Raw genomic sequence first — 8,973 nt, 5'->3', positions numbered from 1 at the left:
TCAGCCCTGTCATTGCCTTCATCACCCACAAAGGTCTGATTTAACACACCCAGGTGCCAGCAGCCAGGTTGCTGAAGAGAATTTCTGGGCTGTGACCAAACCTGACCAGCCATGGGGCTGTTTGTTTTTCAATACAGTTCCAAGAAGACAAAATTTTGAGATGAGCGTCTCAGTTTTCACCTGGCAATAGTAGCTGTCACCCCTGCTGATAAACAGATGGTTTGAAACCATCCTGTTTTTCTGGAAACAGGCAAGGCCTCTCCAGACAAACATATGCAATGCTGGGGGAGGTCAGCCCAAACAGTCAAGGCAAAACACACAAGGAACCTTTGGTGTCTTGAGGATGAGCACTTGGGGCATCTCTGATTCTGCTCCAAGCCCTGAGGATGGGCTGGTCCAATGGGCACAGCTTGGGAAGTTCACCAAAGGGAGGAAACCTCCATGGGTCTCACAGGGTGCTGACATGGGGCAGAGGAGGGGCTATATCTATCTATCTATCTATCTATCTATCTATCTATCTATCTATCTATCTATCCATCTATCATCTATCTATCATCTATCTGTCTATCTATCTATCTATCTATCTATCTATCTATCTATCTATCTATCCATCTATCATCTATCTATCATCTATCTATCCATCTTATCTCTCTATCTCTATATCTATATCTAATCTATATCTACATCTAATCTATATATATATCTTTTATGTCTATAGCTATATATCTATATCAATCTATATCTATATCTATATCTATATCTATATCTATATCTCTACATCAAATCTATCTATCTCTATATCTATGTCTAATCTATATCTATATCTAATCTATATATCTACATCTAATCTATATTTATATATTCTATATCTATCTATAGCTATATCTCTTTATCAATCTATATCTATATCTATATATCTATATATCTATATATCTATATCTATATCTATCTACATCTAATATATCTATATCTATCTATATATATCTATCATATCTATGATTAATGTTTTCATCTAGGATTTGTTAGATCGATTTAGAAAAAGCTGTGCTACATATTGAGGATGGGGGGTTGATTGAAAATATTTCTCTACTCCCTTTTCTCCCCTCTTTTCTCCCAGGCAAACTGTGGGCAAAGTTTCTCTTCCCTCCAGTCACAAAGGGAGCTGGCATCAGGCTTGGGAGAGCTGTGGTTTGGTGGCATCTCAAAAGCAAGCACCACTGAGTCCAGCAGAGAAGCTCATTTAGCAAAGCCTGTCAGCTTGAACACTCACTGGCCTCAGCTGGTTTTAGGCTGCATCTGAATCACATGAACAAAACATTGCTTTCAAGTGAGGAAGAGGAATTTGACTAAAGCCACTGTAATAATTAATCCTGTGATGGGCAAGTCATGCAAATTAGGTGAAAGTGGAGAGGCTGGGAACCCTCTGCCCAGGCCTGAGGCAGCTCACACACCTTTGTGCCGCTCTGGGTTCCTGTTACAGGGGAGAGATGTGGGCCCTAACCCATGGCCCACCCCTGCTCCGTGATCCACCTCCTCCTCTGCAGTCCACCCCAAAGTGGAGGAAGCACAGCCAGAATCAGCCACTTAAAACCTCACCTTTCAAATATTTCTCACAGGCAAATCTAATAAAAATCCTATTTTGTCACACACAGGTGTATGAGTGGTGCTTCACTGTGGTCTCCTGCAGGACCTGGGCTTGTCTCATTCTAAACCTGTCAATAATCCCAGTGAATTTAAACACTGCAAATATTTCAGTTTGAGGGTAAATGTGCCTGGGTGTTTCAGTAGAGTGTGAGAGCAGACAGCTAACACTCCTCTGTGGCACCCACTGAAGTGGTGTCCCCTCAAAAAGAAGTTTTTCCACAATTCAGCACAGTGAGAACACTCCCACCAAGATACTCACTGCTTCTTGTAAGGCGCTGTTGTTCTGACAATCACTTTTGCTTTCTTTTTCTTTTTACTTTTTTATTGGTTTTAAGTTTTGGTTTTTGTTTTTTCACCTTCAGGGAATGCTTTAACAGCAATTTCATAGGAATTCAGTTTTGGTTTTGTTTGCAATAATTGTTGTCACTGGAGTGAAAAAGGAATCCACAGGAGCAATTACTGGTCATGAGAGAGTGAATAAATGAATTAATTATCTTCAGCTTTGCTATTATTTTCATGCACATAATGATGGCACAGGCTGGTGCACTGACTACAGTGTGTTTAGGGGAGGGAGAAAAATTCTCCAAAAGCCTGTGGGAGATGATGAGTCCGAACCTCCCCCTGAAAACAATGCATTTTTCTTTTGTGGCAACCTCAGTGCCAAGACCTGAGGATGAACAAGTTCCTGTGGATGACACCAGCAGAGACAGAAATCAGATTGCCTTGGGAACAGAGGAAGAATAATCTTCCCTGACCTTCACATGGGCTGAAGGAACTGTGCTTGCTCCTTCACCTCCCAATCATTTGCCTCTCTGCCACGAGCTGCTAAAATAGGGCAGAGATAGAGCCAGCCTCTGTGGCAGTTTGGCATCTAAAATTAGCTCCTGCAACAGAAAACACCTCGAGTTTGGCCTGATTAAGTTCAGTTGATGTTATTGCTATTTCTTCACTATTTCAGGAGGAGGAGGTGGGTGGCTGCTTGTGTGTTCCAGGACCATCAAGCATCAACAGCCACAGTGACAACACAAATGCCATATGCTACACCCAGGGAAAGTGCAGGAAAGTCACTGCCAGCACCAAAATTATCAGAATAAAGGCAAAAATAATATCCTGTGGTCACTTTGCTTTCCTGCCTCCAGCACAGTTGTTTGTGTCCCACATCCACTTCTTCTCCACAGCTTTCTGTTGTAGTTTCAAAGGGTCAGGGTGGTCCTGCACACTAATTTCCTTCCTACTGAACAAACTGCAGAGCCTTTTTGTGCCCAAAATCAGAGGATTTGATAAACACATGATTTTTTTTTTTTTTTTTAAGCAAAGTGTGTCCTATAGCACCCTGCACTTCCTGAGGACAAAACCTTGGTTTTGCTTAGTTGTCTTTGTATTTTGCTCCTTAGTTAAACCTGCAAAAGTTGTTCTTCAGCCGAGGCTGTTCAGGAGGGAGCTGAACAGTTAGAACATCGGCTGGACTTGATGATCTTATAGGTCTCTTCCAGTCTTGAACTTCTGTGATTCTGTGAACAGTGAAGCAGCTGTGACATCTAGTGGTGTTTGTGGCTGTAACAATGCACGGAAAAACCCGGGAATCGTGGAATGGTTTGGCTTGGAAGGGACCTTAAAGATCACCTTGTTCTAACCCCTGCTAAGGGCAGGGACACCTCCCACTAAACCAGGCTGGTCAAACCCTCGTCCTTGAACAATTCCAGGGATGGGGCAGGCACAGCTTCTCTGGCCAATGAAAAATATACACTAAATAATACTAAAAATGAAAAATAGGTATACTTAGTGAAAACTGATGTTGTGCTTTAAAGGATAAACAGCCAGAGGGATCTCACAAAGCTCCCAAGTGCTGCCACTGCAGTGCCTTCACCCCTGCTGCTCCAACTTTAACTGCAAGGATGTGAAATGAGGATTAGCCCCTGTGGATTTAGTTTAGACATTTGGATACATTTTGTAGACTTTCAAGAACTAGTCCTGAAGCAAAGGATTTCAGTGGAACATTAACTTGGTCCTGCAGAACTTTGCACCCTGACATTGCTGTGTCAGCATAATTTCTGCAATTTCTGCAAAATTAAAAACCTCAAATAAAACTCTTCCCTTTAGAAAGAATCTGGGTTCTTTTAATGTTGTCAGTTACTTTTGCAAGGACAAAGCTGGCTTTGGTGTAACAACAAATTAGAGCAAATATATTTTTTTTCTTTAGGTGCAAGACAAATCCTGCCATGGAATAAACCTATATTCATATTTTATTCTGGGGCTGTTAAGCCTCCAGAGAAATGGTGGATTCTGGAGAACTTCTACTCTTCATCAATCCCACAGTGCCTGAAAAGAAAAGCAATTTTAGTGTAAAAAATTCCAACAGATGTGTTTGTGAAGCTGGGATTTCCAGACTGCACATGACCTGTCTGACCATGAAAATAAGCTGATGGCATCCAGTAAAAGGGAGTAAAAATGTGTAATTTATCAGCTCAGCATTTCTTAAGGTGTTGACATATATTCAGATTGGGCAGAGCTCTGAGCAACTTGGTCTAGTGCAAGCTGTCCCTGCTCATGACAGGGAATTGGCCTAGAGTGCCTTTAAATGTTGCTTCCAACCCAAAGCATTCTGTGGCTCTATGATGCAGAGTTAAATAAGAGCTGCAGCCAAGCTTCTCTTTGTGCTTTTGTGCGTGTGTCTCCAGGAGAGGCGGGTGAACATCACTGGAACTCAGGGAATAGCCCCAGGAGACTGCTGGAGGGACAAGTTCGTCACCTGGGGATAAGAAAAGCCACAGTTGCTGCTGCAGGAGCCCAGAGCCCTGCCCAGCCCAGCCCAGCTGTCCTGCAGTGGCCCAACCAATCTCCCTATGAAATGGCTGATGACAGTGATGGGGGAATGTGGAGAGTTTAGTTCAGGCATGGCTTAAAGAAAAAGGCCATGAAGCCATGCAATTGAGGAGAGAAAAGTAACAGGTAGCTGTGAAGCAGTTCCAAAGCAGTTCCCAGCCTGATTTCTATAAACAATTAGACTCTCTCAGGCATCATTGTATAAACAATAAAGTTCTCAGGCAGTCTTCCCATAACAAGTGAAACACCCTCTCTGGGAAAAGATGGTACCCTGAGAACAGATGTGGAAGTTTTGGGAACCGTTTATATCACAGTGAGAACACTGGTTTAGTTTTGTGTAAACAATCAACGGTATTGTAAAACAAAAGGTGTGGTTAGAGTTTTCTCTGTTAGCCTATCATAAACCTGGATTTTGGAATATGCATGAAGTTCGTTAACACTGTTATTTAAACTGACTGATCGATCAATAAATTGAGTTCGATGCATCAAAGGATTGGTCGTTCTCCCCTCACTTCAACAGGGGAACAGGGCAGAAGGGAAGGAACTGGATTTACTGCTCTCCCTGCTGAAGGTGAACACATTGTTCCATGTGTTTGTGACTTCTGGGGACACCAGACCAGACCAGACCTGATCTGTTGTAGGCTGTGCTACATTTAGCCAGCTTGAGACTTTCCTCTTGGCTGTGGCTTTTAGGTGCTCCCAGTCCTCACCACTCTATTATTTTCTGATGCTCATGTTCACAATTATGGCTTTCTTAAACCCCCCGGGGTAAAAAAAATCCTTTCTCCATGACTAATTATGTACAGACACATGAACCACAGCATTTAAGGGATGCTGAGGTCAAAAGGAATGTTCTGATTTCTACTGGCCCTTAGATGTCAGGGATTTATCAGCTTTCAGCTTAACTCCTGCTGAGATGCACCCCACAATCCCAAAACCTTAAAAACCAATGTGGCCTCCCGGGAAGAAGACTTGAGTTTATTTATCACACAGAGATTCAATGGTATTCAGTGGAGTCTTTTTCAGGAAAAAGAGGTAGGGTTGGAATTAAATGGCCTTTAAGGTCCCTTCCAACTCAAACCATTCCATGATTCTATGAAATAATTAACAGCCAAACTCATTTCCTGAGAGCAGGGGGACAAGCCATGGCCAGAGGCTTTTCTGGCAGGTGCATTTCAAGGCACTTGCATCCCATTCTGCTCCTGCTTCTTCCAGTGTGGCAGAGGCTTTGCAGGATCCTGTATCCTGCTCCAACACCAGGAAAACCCCATGCAGGGTCTCTGAGAACAGAATTTGTCCCAATCTGCTGTTTTCCCTTTGTGAACCCCTCCCATCTTCAGGTCTGCTTCACTCCTCGTTACCAGCAGTGCAACCTGATGATCTGGACGTGCAGGTCTGCAGGGGTGTGACCTTTCCCAGCTCTGTGGGGCAGCCCCAGGTCTGACACCCCTGTTTTCAATAAACCACATCGCTGTGCTTGGCTGCTCTGTCTCCAGCAGGGACAAAGGCAGTGAGAGGTGAATGGCTGCAGCCCAGTGAACTGCCACAAAAACCCATCAAATGTCAAGTATTTCTCTAAGACCTGGAGCTGCTGAAGCATTTCTGGCAGAATTTCCTGAATAAAATGAGTAAGCTCTGATAAGCCTCTGATATGTGACAGAGCCAGACTTGGTTCAAATCACAGAGCAAAGGAAAAAAAACTCATTTAGATGAAGATCACCACAAGTCTTTGGCAGCATCTCCCTTCCAGGAGAAATCCAAGCCACGATGGACCTGAAAGGATCATTTTGGGGCTGACAGGCTGCAGGTGTCCATCCTTGGGACTTCTCACTGAAGTGCTTCTGATGTTGATGTTGTGACCACAGTTGGTGCCAAGCTGAAATCTGATCTCCTGTTGGTGAAGCACTGTAGAAATGTCAGCCTCTTTAGAAATACCAAGCCACAGCTCAGGGGATGAGGGGTAGGGTTTGTGTGCTTCTTTATTTTCATTTGGCATTAATAATATTGAGCCCTCCAAACTATACTAATAGTACCACAAAAGTTTGCAGGATTTTTCAGAAGCGAAATATAGAATTTGTTTGCTGAAAGCATAATGGGGACTGCACAGAACAGAGCAAGCTGGATGATCCTTTTCTTGCTCCACCTACACCCTCCCTGCTATAACTCTCCACTGGTCCTTATCTCTGCTCTCTGGAGTTACAGAAGTCCCTGCAAAGTTAATTTCTAACCAATTCCTTAGCAGATGCTCTCAGCCATAGCTCTGTTACTGAAAACCACAGGCTGCAGGTTAAAAATAAAGCAGGTTAAAGCACAAGTGTGGCTGATCCCTCCAGAGGGAATCCTCAGCTTTGAATTTCTCTGTGCCCTTTTCAAAGGAAAGGAGAGCAGTGGTCCAGCTCCTCCCAGTCACTTTCCAGGGCTGAGATGTTGGGATTATTTTTACTTACAGCCTATAAATTAAAGTATAGAAACCCACAAACTTTTCTGTTTTTAGAAAGGTCAGTTCCCCTCAGCTGCTGGAAGCTGGATAGATGTGAGGCCAGGGTTTAGCTTCACACTTGGGTTCCTGCCTTGATTCCAGGGAGATGGTGGGGAATGACCAATTTGTTTGCACATCCCTAAGTTCCAGTGATAGGAGGTGGTGAAGTTAACAGTTAACAAGACTCATGAGGATTTCAGGCTGCTGGGATGTTTTATTGGGGGTAAGATTGGACATCAGCTCAGATCAGACATCAGACAGCAATCAGACATCAGCTGATGCCAGAAATGTAGGTCCAGAGTCATCACTGAGGTGAGTAAGGGCTAAAGCAGTTCAAGAACTTGTCCCTGGTTTAGCAATTCCCTAAATACAGGTTTCCCCTCCAAGGATGGCCTTCCTGCTAAACCCTCCCTGTGGAACCTGCATTGGTCGATGGGATGTCTTTTAGCTCTGGCCAGCACCAGGAGAAACCTGCTTCAGATTCTGAATGGAAATCCAGGGGTGTTTTTGATGCTGTTAAATACCTGCCCACAAAGCCAATTTTGTGGCTGTACTGACTGTGTAGTTTGTACAGATGCCAGGCTGAACACAACCTGAAGTTTTTTAATATGTTATGGATCAAGTGGGTGACTCCTGCCACACAGTTATCGATTGGTTTGGGTTGGAAGGGACATTAAAAACCACCTAGGTCCAACCCCTGCCATGGGTGGGGACACCTCCCACTAGACCTCAGAGCCCCATCAAGTCTGGTCTCAAACACTTCCAGGGATGGGGAATTCACAGCTTTTTGGGCAACAAGATTATCCTGAAGGACTTCTGCCTGGAGGGAAATGTCGGGAGTTTAGTTCAAGCATGGCTTAAAGAAAAAGGCCATGAAACCATGCAATTGAGAGAAAAGTAAAAGGTAGTTGCGAAGCAGTTCCAAAAGCAGTTCCCAGCCTGATTACTATAAACAATTAGACTCTCTCAGGCATCACTCTATAAACAATAAGGTTCTCAGGCAGTCTTCCCATAACAAGTGAAACACCCTCTCTGGGAAAAGATGGCACCCTGGGAACAGATGTGGAAGTTTTGGGAACCTCTCATATCACAGTGGGAACACTGGTTTTGTTTTGTGTAAACAATCAACGGTATTGTAAAACAAAAGGAGTGGTTAGAGTTTTCTCTGTTAGCCTATCATAAACCTGGATTTTGGAATATGCATGAAGTTCGTTAACACTGTTATTTAAAGTGACTGATCAGTCAATAAATCAGAGTTCGATGCATTATAGGATGGTCGTCTCCCCCTCTCTTCAACAGGGAAACTCACCACAATGTTTGTGGCATAAGGGGCTGCAGTCCTAGGACACTGAGCAGTCCTTGGGCCACTAGAACTGGGTCTGACCTGAGCTTTGTGAGGCAGCCCCTGTCACTGCTACCTGAGTGTTGATAATTGCTGCATTGTTTCTCCCTGGGCTGAATGGTTTCTTTCTAGGCAGCTGAATAAATCAGCAAAATTAATGTTGGTGGGACAGAGTGTTCTCTGACAGGAACCAAACCACAGCATTAAAAAAATTGAAAATAAGTTTATTTTTCCTCAATTCCATGTATGTCTGGCCAATTAGATATTGTACAGCTTGTTTCCATACCCTGAAACTTCAACAGTTACAGTGACGATGCCTTGCATTGATATTAATTACAGAATCAAGACTCTATACACAATCGGTTTTGAAAGGTTTTGAATGCAAAGGATTGAAGAAATGTTTCTGCTACTGAGGTTTAAAAAAACCAAGCCATCAAACCAACAACTCCTACCCTCATCTGACATGATCCTACTAAAAACACTAAAAAAGTGAAATGTTTCTCTATACAGAATGGCGATGCATTGGCAGCTAACTCAAATTCCATAATCTCTCCGAGAGTCTTAGTGAAAGCCTCAAGGAAAAATTGATTTGGAAATGGATCCAGGTATGAATCATTTAGTAGTGAAGATGTTCCTTATAAAATCAGTGTGTGTGTGTCCTCCTAAGGGGATACTTCATGAGAAG

Source organism: Ammospiza caudacuta, chromosome 4 (assembly GCF_027887145.1).
Source record: "Ammospiza caudacuta isolate bAmmCau1 chromosome 4, bAmmCau1.pri, whole genome shotgun sequence".
Classification (NCBI taxonomy): domain Eukaryota; kingdom Metazoa; phylum Chordata; class Aves; order Passeriformes; family Passerellidae; genus Ammospiza; species Ammospiza caudacuta.
The sequence above is the reverse complement of the archived record's forward strand: the minus strand, read 5'-3'. Positions refer to the sequence as shown.